Source organism: Quercus robur, chromosome 4 (assembly GCF_932294415.1).
Source record: "Quercus robur chromosome 4, dhQueRobu3.1, whole genome shotgun sequence".
In the NCBI taxonomy this organism is placed as follows: domain Eukaryota; kingdom Viridiplantae; phylum Streptophyta; class Magnoliopsida; order Fagales; family Fagaceae; genus Quercus; species Quercus robur.
This window is the reverse complement of record NC_065537.1, coordinates 50,110,882-50,122,978: the sequence shown is the minus strand read 5'-3', so window position 1 is coordinate 50,122,978 and position 12,097 is coordinate 50,110,882.

The following is a 12,097-nucleotide window of genomic DNA, read 5'->3' as shown; positions in this document are numbered from 1 at the left end:
CTCCCCTTATCTCCATGCACAATATGTACTCCCCTTTGTTGTGACGAATTGCCAAAGGGCAATCAATGCTCATCATCAAAAGGAGGCAGTGAAGGAGACCATCGAATACTCACCAAATCAGCATGTAGAGCCTGAAGCTTAGTAAGCATATCCACCAAAGTTTGTCCTTGAGCCGCCTGAACGGTCATGACAGTCTCCAGCATACTCCGTAGAGAAGTATCGCTTGAAAAAGAAGGTGGAGGCTCAATAGTGGCGGTGGGATCGACAAACTCCTCAGCAGATGGATCACCAAATGAAGAAGGATGAGATGCATCACCTATGGAAGACTCAACTTTGGGGCATTTAGAGCTAGCTTTCATTTGAGTTGCTCTTTGCCTAAGAAAGGTGGCATCTATGGGAGCAATGATATTGACAAGCTCGGAAGTAGGAAAATCCTTTAATCCTAAATGTAACAAAATCCTATGGATAAACGCTGGAAAGAAAAGACCATGTGATTTAGAACTACTTTTATGAACCTCAACTAGAGATCGAATGAAAAATGTAGGAAAACTCATAGGAGCATTAGTCACAAGGGCATACAAAAATGCACATCTCTCAATAGGAATGGTGTGCAAGTGAGAGATAGGCCAAATCAAATGACAAGCAATCCGGAAAAACAAATAATTGAGCTTATTAAGTTCATGAGTAGTGATATGAGGATCAGAACCTCATTTAATGGTAGTACCGGTAATGTGAGACATGATCTCATCAAGGGGAGGGACCTCAAAGTAAGGATAGACGAGTTGTCGTACCAAAGGTACACCAAGAGTAGAGGCCACTACATGAGGTGTAATGACATACTCTTTACCCCTTATCCAACTCATCACAAATTGAGTGTTGGAATCATCGGAGTGGATAGAGAGGTTCAAGTAGAACTCTCTAACCAAAACAGCCAGAAGGGGATGAGAAATATCCAAAAGTGGTAATCAACCCCTACTCTCAAAATTCCTTCATATCTCCGGATTTAACTCATCAAGGATCACTTTACGCTCAGCCCACACAGATCTATAGATATACAGTTTCTCATAATTCTCTTGGTTTTCTCAAATCGGAACCTATCACTCTCAAAAACAAGGTTAGAGGAAGAGGAGGTTTTCTTATTTGCTCTAGTTTTCCTAACCATGATGCTAAGAGATATGAATGAAAGGAAAACATAAACAAAGAAAGAAGCACAAGGGCAGACTGCATTAGAGAGGGTTAGAGTACAAAAATCTCAATAAATAACAATCTATATGATGCATGTAATGAATGCACATATGATGCATGCTCTAATGCATTGAAATTTGTTCAAATTTACTTCATAAACCATCAATTGACTTGAACACAGAGTTATGAACCAAAAAACCCCAAATTTTAAAAATCCCAATTTCAAAAATCCCAACAAATTGATCAAATTGTCACTACACTAGTTAGATAACATCATGTAATGATATAATCAATCAATAACACAAGTCAATTTCATAAATTTTAGCCCAATTGAACAAAATCCCCAATTTCTTAAACTTTCAAGCCCTAGAATTTCAAAATTTTCCCAAATCACAAAATTAATCAAATTAATGCATGAGAATCATGTTAATAACATCCAAGGCCAAAAACCCACTAAACAAAATTGATTAAAAATAATTGATTTGAACAAAAATCCCAAAATCCTTAGGTTTGAAATTTTGAATAAAAATGCATGAAAAATGTGAATAAATTGAAAAAGAAAGGGTAAAAGTGACTTACAAGCACTAGAAGACAAAAACCCTTGAGAAATTTGAGGAAGAAAACAACGAATTTGGCTTTGATTGGATTGGTCGAGCAAGAAAAGAAAAAAGAGTGTTTGAAAAGTTTTAGAAAGTGTGAAGAACACGTGAGAAAACTATTTTTAAAACACTCACTGACTGATTTTCGATCGATCGAAAATTAGCTTTGATTAGTCGAAAAAAATATTCAATCAATCCAGCATCAATCGAGCATCGATTGAGCCAGGCAGATTGTAACCGAAATTTTTATCGCATCTTCAATCGATCGAGCAATAGCTTCGATTGGTCTAAAATCTAGAAAACTCAAAATTTTGAAAAACAGAGAAATTTAATGTAGAAACTCCTCAAAGCACAGTGTTTTATGAATGAAATGCATGAGTATGAGATTAAGAGTTTTTCAAAAACACTTGCATTCAACCCAGATCTTCCAAAAACAAGTTTTTCAATCAATTTCTCTTAAAAAACTCAACCATAAAACACATTTTGCATTAAAATCAAGGGATATATAATCTTGGATGGCCAAAATAAATTCACACACAATATCATGTACTAAGTTTAGCAAATAAAAACTTGTTTAGTGTGTGCAGCTAGCAGCTTAAGATACATGTGAGGTAATAAGTAAATAGTGATCAATAATCTACACACCAATTTTATTTCATTTATGAATTTATCATAGCCCAATAATATACACACCAATTTTACCATCAATTCAAGGTTACACCTTATGTTCTTTTTGTGCATGTGCTACATCTTATCGAGCACAAAATCTTATGATATGTACTAAGGTGTTCATGATTGGCTAGTAAACAGTGGTGAGATGGTTATTTATACCTTTCTCATTAAGTTCAAGTCCACACAATCAAAAGAATGTTATTTCAGAATCAAGATTAAGTGATCAGAAACTATAAACAGCTCACACACAATATGTACTACATAGCTAAAACTAGTAAAGTACAGTAAAATAAGCTCATCCAATTTAAACACGGTACACAAGCATGTTATGTAAAGATAATATGGCCAACCTTGATTATAAGTCCAAGATAAATGATGCAAAACACCCTTTTTTTTTTCCAAAAAGAATAACAAAAACAACCTATCGTGAAATGCATGAATGTTATACAATGCAAATCTTAAAAACAAAAGGAACCCAAAACAACAAAAGAGGAATGGTCACAAAAAGTAGAGAGATGAAGTACAAGGACCAAGAAAGACAAAGATGACTAGGGACACAGAATCACACAAATTACTTGTCGAAGTCTCTCAAACTTACTTCTATCAAGAAGTTTGGTGAAGATGTCAGCATTCTAATGTTCAGTAGGGATATATTCAAGAGCTACAATCTTTCTTTCAACCAGATCCCTAATAAAGTGATATCTAATCTTTTTGTGCTTAGTCTTAGAGTGTTGAATAGGGTTTTTAGAGATATCAATAGCACTAGAATTATTACAACAGACAACCATGGTGTCTTGTGATATCCCATAATCACTCAAAAGCTTTTTCATCCAAAGAAGTTCTGAACAACAACTTCCAGTAGCAATATATTCTGCTTCTGTAGTAGACAGAGAGACAGAATTTTGCTTTTTACTCATCCAAGCAACAAGATTGGCTCCTACATAAAAACACCCACTAGTGGTGCTCTTTCTATTATCGACATTGCCGGCCTAATTTGAATCTAATAATCTAGTAGGAGACAAGTTTGACTCTTTGCTATAAAACAATTCATAATCACAAGTTCCACTAACATATTTTATGATTCTTTTAATAGCATTCAAATGTGAAACCTTAGGATTAGATTGAAACCTATAACATATACCAACATTGAAAGCAATATCAGGACGACTTGCGTTTAAATACAAAAGACAACCAATCATGCTTTTATATAATGTAACATCAATAGACTCACTCGAAGGATCATTGGTTAACTTTGCATTAGCAACCATTGGTGTTCTAACATGTGCAGTCTTTTCAAGTCCAAATCTCTTGACTAAATTTCTAGCATACTTTGCTTGGTTGATGTAAATTCCAGAATCTGTTTGCTTCACCTGCAATCCCAAGAAATAAGTTAGTTCATCAACCATACTCATTTCAAACATCTTCTTTATTTCATCTGCAAAAGATTGAGTACGAGAATCATTAATAGCACCAAAAACAATATCATTAACATAAATTTGAGCTACTATAAAATAATTTTTATCCTTTCGTATGAAGAGAGTAGTATCTGCAAATCCTCTTTTGAATCCATGCTCAGTGAGATATGTAGTTAACCTATCATACCATGCCCTAGGAGCTTGTTTCAAACCGTAGAGGGCTCTTTCAACTTGAAGATAGCATCCAGTCTGTGAGGATCAACAAAACCTTTTAGTTGTTCAACATATACCTCTTCTTACAACATCCCATTCAAAAACGCACTCTTGACATCTATTTGATACAACTTGAAATTCAAATGACTAGCTATGACCAAGAGTATTTTGATGGATTCCAGTCTTGATACTGGTGCAAAGGTCTCATCAAAATCAATCTCTTCCACTTATGTGTATCCTTGAGCAACAAGTCTTGATTTGTTTCTAATAACGGTATCATGTTCATCTGACTTGTTCTTAAAAATCCACTTAGTTCCAATCACATTTACTCCCTTTGATCTAGGAACTAATTCCCACACATCATTTCGAACAAATTGATGAAGTTCTTCATACATAGAATTAACACAATTAGCATCTTGAAGTGCTTCGTCCACTTTCTTTGGTTCAAATTGGGATAGATAGCATTAGTGAGTAATTACATTCAAGGCTTTGGACCTTAATCTCATGTTATCATTTAGACTACCCAAAATGTTTGTGACAGGGTGATTTAACTTTACTCTAGAAGATGGACCTTTAACTAGAGATGTGGATGTACCTTTTTGTTCAAATGAAGAACTAGGCTCACTTTGTTTTTGTTGAATTTTGCGAACAAGTGTGGATGGTTCTAAACTCGATAATACTGAAACAACATCATTAAGCAACTGTAGTACTTCATCACTATGCTTTCCAACATAATCTTCAGGAAGAGAATCATCAACCTCCATAGTCTTTTCTTGAACTTAAGGAGTGCCTTCTAAATGAGATTCTGAACCCAATTCATCATTGATTACCACGTTTGAAGACTCCATGACTGTTTTAGTTCTCAGATTGTACACTCTTTATGCTTTGCTGTTGGAAGAGTATCCTAGAAAGTATCCCTTGTCGTTCTTTGCATCAAACTTTTTTAGGTTTTCCCTTCTCCAGAGTTCATAAGGAGTTTTCTTGGAATCAGGTTTGAAATACACTCAGTTGAGTGTATGACAAGCAGTGTTAACTGCTTCTCTCTAGAAGAACTTGGGCATATTTTTGTTATGTAGCATGACAGGAGCCATCTCTTGAACAACCCTATTCTTTCATTCCACTATTCCATTTTGTTGTGGAGCCTTGGGTGATGAGAACTCTTGATGTGTGCCTTGATCATTGCAAAAAGTAGCTAGTTTTGTGTTTTCAAATTCTCTTCCATGATCACTTCTAATTCTGGCTATCACAGTAGCTTTTTCAACTTGCAATTTCTTGCACAAATGTATCAATTTTTTAGGAGCCTCAGCCTTATCTCTTAAAAGTACAACCCAAGTACATCTAGTGAAATCATCCACTACAACTAGAATATACTTCTTTCCACTTCTAAAGGTCTTGAAGTTTGAACTTCAGTTACAGACGAATGCTTGGACTTTACTTGTTTACCCATTTGACATGGTCCATATATGCACTTCTCTATTTTTTCAAACTTGGGCAAACCAATAACTGCATCACACTTGTAAATCTTCTCTAATTGCTTGTGACTTGCGTGTCTCAACCATTGATGCCATAAGTCTACTTGATTGATCTATGCACTAAAACACTTGGTGCTTATACTTGGTGTTATACCATAATAGTTATCAGCTATCCTAACAGCAATACACATGCTGTCACCTCCTCCATCAAGTATCTCACATTCATACTTGGTAAAGAGAACATTCAGTCCATTGTCACAAATCTAATTGATGCTAAGTAAGTTAGACTTTAGACCATTCAGTCCACGAACTACTTCTTTCCTTGATCTTTTGCAGCTACAAGTTCTCCTACTTGTGATATTCTTTAAGTTCTTTAAGTAGCAACTGAAACGATCACCAAGCTCTTGACATGAATCTTGATCTTGATAACTCTAAGTGTGTATGAAAGTAAACACCTCTAGGTCTCACAAGAGATTCAACGCACAACACATCAACAACCTCTAAAACATAGCTAAAGTTTTTCCTTTTATACTTAGAGTAAAATATAAAACCTCATAGTCAAACTGGACTTGGGCTGAGTTGGAAAATTCTGCAGAAAAATAATCTGCTTGAGGTTCGATTGATCGAGCCTAATTTTCAATCGAACGAGTCTTGCAGATTTATCCAATAAATCATGCAATTCACTCGATTCCAACTTTACAAATAAACACACTTTGAGTAGCCTAAATCTAGATTCTAAGTTTTGATCATGGTTTGCCAACACATTACAAATTGAAGTTCTAAAACATTATTTTCCTAAAGTCTTAGAACCTAACATTACTTATTTATGTATTCTAACATTACTAATATCAATTGTGGTTGGCACTATATTTTAATTTGAGAATATACAATAAAGTTTGATTGTTTACTTATTTATACATGGTCTCTTTTATGAATATCATGTCATTGTTAAGTAATACACATTTCAAAAAATATAAAGATTTATTTTGAAAAGCCATTTATTTTGGACTTGAATTGTTAAAAAAAAAAATTGGACTATGCATCGATAATTTATTTTAATTTCATTTAAATACTTTGGTTTTACTCTTTTCACACTTAAGAATGTTTCTCATACATGTCTACAATTTTAAATATATGTTTTTAACTCTATCATAAAAAAATAATCTTGGCTTGTATTTTGTTATTTGAAATTTAAAAATCTCTACTCATTACAGAATATCTCTCATCTTTCAATTTATTTATATGTAGTTATGTAAATGTAGTGTTTTTAATGCCATTTGATGATGATTAAATGGGCTAAATCTAATCGTTGAGGTTCACCCACCCATTACATGGCCTTAGATTTTTAAATTTTTAAATTTTTTTTTGAAAAATCATGTGGCCTTTAGATTTACATCTACCATCTTTCTTTTCTTTATAAAATTTGTTTAATGTCTAGTTATCTACATAATAACTTAAAGAAAAAATTTAGCTACAAAACTGGTAATAGTATATGACTATAACTTTACTCAATAAAATAAATGTCACTACATATTTTGAAAATCCAACCGTTGAATTGTATGTTCTACATGCTTTTAATACAGATACCAAATTTGTTGTTAATCAGATATTATTTACTATATAATCTATAAGCTTATATATTATGCATAATTTTCAATTACAAAAACTTAAAATTTAAACAATTTATTGATAACATATCTATTCATTTTTAATTTTTTAGAAATTTTGCAAGCATGAAGGATATAAAAAGAAGATGTAATCCAGTGTTGGATTTTTCAAAATTCACCCCCAATAAAAAGATATTGAGTAAGATTATAGCCTTACTCTACAATCAATTTTGTTGCTAAACTTTGTCCATAACTTAATAAGCGCTTTTTTATTTCACTTGGGCTATCTTATTTTGGCACTTTCTTCTTTCTTTCTTTCTTTCTTTTTTTTTTTTTTTTTTTGGGTTTTGACTTTCATTTTCATTTTAATACTCTTCTCATAGCTGTGGTATTTGGTATTAGTATGGGAAAAATGTAACAAATAATCAATTGGATACTCACCTTACAACTTTATGTGAAATTAGTAAAAGTAAAATAAGTTAAAATTTGTTTTATATTTCATAATTAATAGTAGTATTAGTTAAAAACTTATCATATATTTAATTAATTATTTTTATAATATAAAAATTATTAAATAAATTATATATGACGTCACCAATCAACCATCGATTGGACCATAAAATTGAAAACCACTTCCTTTTACGGTTCTTTGACCGTCTCAATTTTTAAAACCATATTATATTAAAAATTATTATTATTAGGCAAAAATACATTTTTGGTCCTTACATTTTGAGTTTATTCTCATTTTAGTTCTTAACTTGATTTCACGCCTACCTCAATCTTTGAAAACAAAAAATCATATCCATTTTGGTCCTTACCGTCAATTTACTAAAAAAAAAAAGTCTTACTTAGCAGTTGGAGTGCATTATTTGCACAACAAATGTTAACCTAGCTAATAAAATAATAATAAAATATTTATTTGGCATTTTAAGTTTTTCAAAAAGCCAAGTCAAAAAATTTAAATAAAAGAAGCTAAATTAAAAACAAACCTTAATTCTAATTGAATTAAACATTTTAATTAATTTTTTTTAAAGTTACTTTTCATTATTTTTTAAGAAGACAAAAATTAAAAACAAAATTTTGAATTAATTCTTTTAATCTTTGATCAAACTTAAATGATATTTTTTTTCCATTAGACCATTTTGTTTATATGAATTGGGTTGAGAGAGAGAGAGAGAGAGAGAGAGCTCCTTCTTTGGCTTCTTTGCTTCTCCCTCTTTGGCGTCTCTCTTAACCAACGGTGAGTAGATCAAAGAGCTGATCTTTGAGGTTTTGATTATGGAGGCCATAGGGTCTTGAGGCAGAGAAAACGATGGGTAAAATTTGGGGTCTTACTGGTGGGTATTGGGAAACACGGATCGTTGGTTTGTGGCTGTGGTGTTGTGAACCCAAGGTGGTGGTGGTTGGTGGTTGTGGATTGGTTTGGATTCGCTAGTTGCGGCGGTTTGTTGTTGGTATGGGTTGATTGGATTGGGTTTGGTCTCTCTTTGGTCAGTTGGGTCTGTTGATGATTTTGGCTTTGGTTTATTGGATTGGGTTTTCTCTGGTATTTGTAGTGGATCTGATGGTGTTGGGCGATTGGGTGATTTTCTGTTTTCAAGTACTGAGGTAGGCGCGAAATAAAGTTAGGGACCAAAATGAGAATAAGCCCAAAATATAGGGACCAAAAGTACATTTTTGCCTTATTATTATTATTATTATTATTAGTGCATATGTATGGTACAATTAAAAATAATTACAATTACACACATATATGGGTTCAAATAATACCTAGTTTAAGAGTTACATATTTTTTTAAGCCACAGATATATACATGACTTTTACACTTTTTTGTGTTTTTGTTCTTTATTTTTTTGGATATACACATGAATTTACTTTTTTTTTTTAATTACGTTTTTATGGTTTATTTACCTTTTAAAAAAAAATTAGATAGGACACATGACACAAAATTAGACAACAATTACAATCTAATTTAGAATCTAATTGGATTTTCTCTTAACTTTGGCTCTAATTACTAGTATGTAACTCGTGCTTGCACATGAGAATGATGAATTATAGTGGTGCTATTGATGTTAGCTTGGGTTATAAAACATATATGATATTAGTTTGACTAGGACTTTTGGAGGTACTAGAATAGTTTTTTCTTGAAATTTTTATGATATTGGTTACGCCAATTTTCTCATTACATTACTATTATGTATATAATTATGAAAATCATTATTGGATAATACATATACAATATCAATTTACAATCACTATTTGTGAAATTCTACTAAATACAACACAAAATATAAGGATAAATTGGTCCAATAGTATCACCTAAATTGAATAAGGATAGGTGCATGGGATCGTTTAATTCAATTACAATTTGTTACATTTAAGATCCTATCATACAATGTTTTTGAATAGAAATAGTATTAAAAAAATGCTCATTAGTTCAGAGAAAAATAATAGTAAAAATCTAAACAATTTAATTTGTATGAAAAGCAAACAAAGGCAAAATTCAATTTTGAATCTAATTAAACTTTCTCTAAGCATTGGTTTAGTAATGGACTGTATATAGTTATGGTATATATATATATATATATATATATGATTAGGTTTTTTATCATTTATTTATATTGAACTCCTTGTTTTCTATGTTGAATTGACTCACTTAGCACCAAAAAAAAAAAAAAAAAAAAAAAAAACCTTACATTAGATGAGACGTGTGGCACAAAATTGAACTCTAATTGAATTCTAATTTTTACACAAAATTAACTAACTTGGTACAAAAATTTGAAAATTTAGATTAAATAAGACACATGGCGCAAAATTAGACTATAATTGAATCTCAATTTGAAATCTAATTGGATTTTTTCTCATCCTTACCTATATGTGTGTGTGTGTGTGTGTGTGTGTGTGTGTGTGTGTATATAGACTTTTGTGTAACCCCATATATACGCATGGGTACAATTAAAAAAAAAAATCATAATTACATGGTTCAAATCATAATTTTTGTGCCAAGTGAATTATTAAATGTAAAATTCGAAGAGTTCAATTCCAATTAGATTCTAAATTGGATTTCAATGGGAGTCCAATTTTGCATTACATGTCTATCTAATTTTTAAACTTTTGTGACAAGTGAATTATTATGTGTAAAAATTAAAGAGTTTAAATTCTATTAAATTCTAGATCATATATATATATATATATATATATATAGACTTGTGTGTAACCCTGTATATATGCATAGGTACAATTAAAAAAACAATCATGATTTCACGGTTCAAATTATACATTTTTGTTTTTAGAAAATGTTAAAATTATACATAGTATTAGCTTGTACCTTTTTTAAACCATAAATTTCTAAAATATGTAATAGTTTCTCATTACACACACACACACACACACACACACACATATATATGATCTAGAATTTAATAGAATTTAAACTTTTTGATTTTTGCACATAATATACATTTTTGTTTTTAGAAAATGTTAAAATTATACATGGTATTAGCATATATCTTTTTTAAACCATAGATTTCTAAAATATGTAATAGTTTCTCATTATATACATATATATTTATATGATCTAGAATTTAATAGAATTTAAACTTTTTGATTTTTGCACCTAATAATTCACTTGCCACAAAAGTTTAAAAATTTGATAGACACATAATGCAAAATTGGACACCCATTGAAATTGAATTTTGAATCTAATTGGAATTGAATTCTTCGATTTTTACATTCAATAATTCACTTGGTACAAAAATTATAAATTAGATGGGACAAGTAGTGCAAAATTAAGAATCTAATTGAAATCTAATTGGATTTTCTTTGACCTTAGGCTTTTAATATATATAGATATTATAATTATGATTATTTTAAAAATTATTATTATTATTATTATTACTTTTTAACAGTTTTTACTAAACGTTTTGTTTTAAAAAAAGAGCCTAATTTCATATCACACTTTTAAAAATGCTACTTTTTCAAAAAACATAGTTATAAAAAACTGAGCCAATATCACTCTCGGTAAAATTGCAAATAGTTTTTCATTTCCATTTTCTCTAGCTCTTAGTTTTCGGATATTGTGTTCTTTATATGGTTTTCACACATTCCTGGAAAGGAAATTGAAAGGAAGGGTGTCAAGGATTGAAATGTTCTTATCCTTTCCTAGGAAAGTTATCATCATTCTTAAGATAATGTCTGTGTTAACTGATTCTTAGGTCGTTGATACCTTTTCCATTTTTAGTACAAATTGCATCTTGCCAAATGTAAATGTGCCCTATATTATCTTGTATTTGTTGGAAAAATTGGTGGACCTTTCTTCACTTGCACTCCCAAACACTCCCATAATACTTAAAAAAATTGACTTACGCTGACATAACACGAATGGAGAGAGTGAAGAGGGAAGAGTAAGAGAATTAGGGCAGGCTCAAGGCCCATCACAAAAAGTTTCTACCCATAGGAAAAAATTCCCCATACCCCATTATAAAAGGGCCAAAAACTATTATAAATTTTATAATTTTTTTAATGATTGTGCACTTTTGTTTTTTAATGAATGATGTTAGAGATATCATAAATTTTACTATAGATTTATAAACTGATATGTTATTGGTGAAGTTTACCAATCACAGTAATTGTTATATCATATTGTAAACATTTTATAGTACTTTTAGCATTTTTCTTTTTCGTTTTTAAGAAGGCTTCCAAAATACAATACCAATAAAAATATAATCCAACTGAAAGCCTAAAATGTTTCAAGAAAAACTTGCAAATGTGTTAGATCATCAATGGTGAGTAATCTTCCTTAATAGTTTCATGAGACTATAAATTTTGTAAACCAATCTCCAATAAAGCACGCACCCAAGAATCTCTCACTCTCTCAATAGCAAGATATTAAATTAAAAATTAGATTACAACTTTACTTAATTATGGTTCATCAT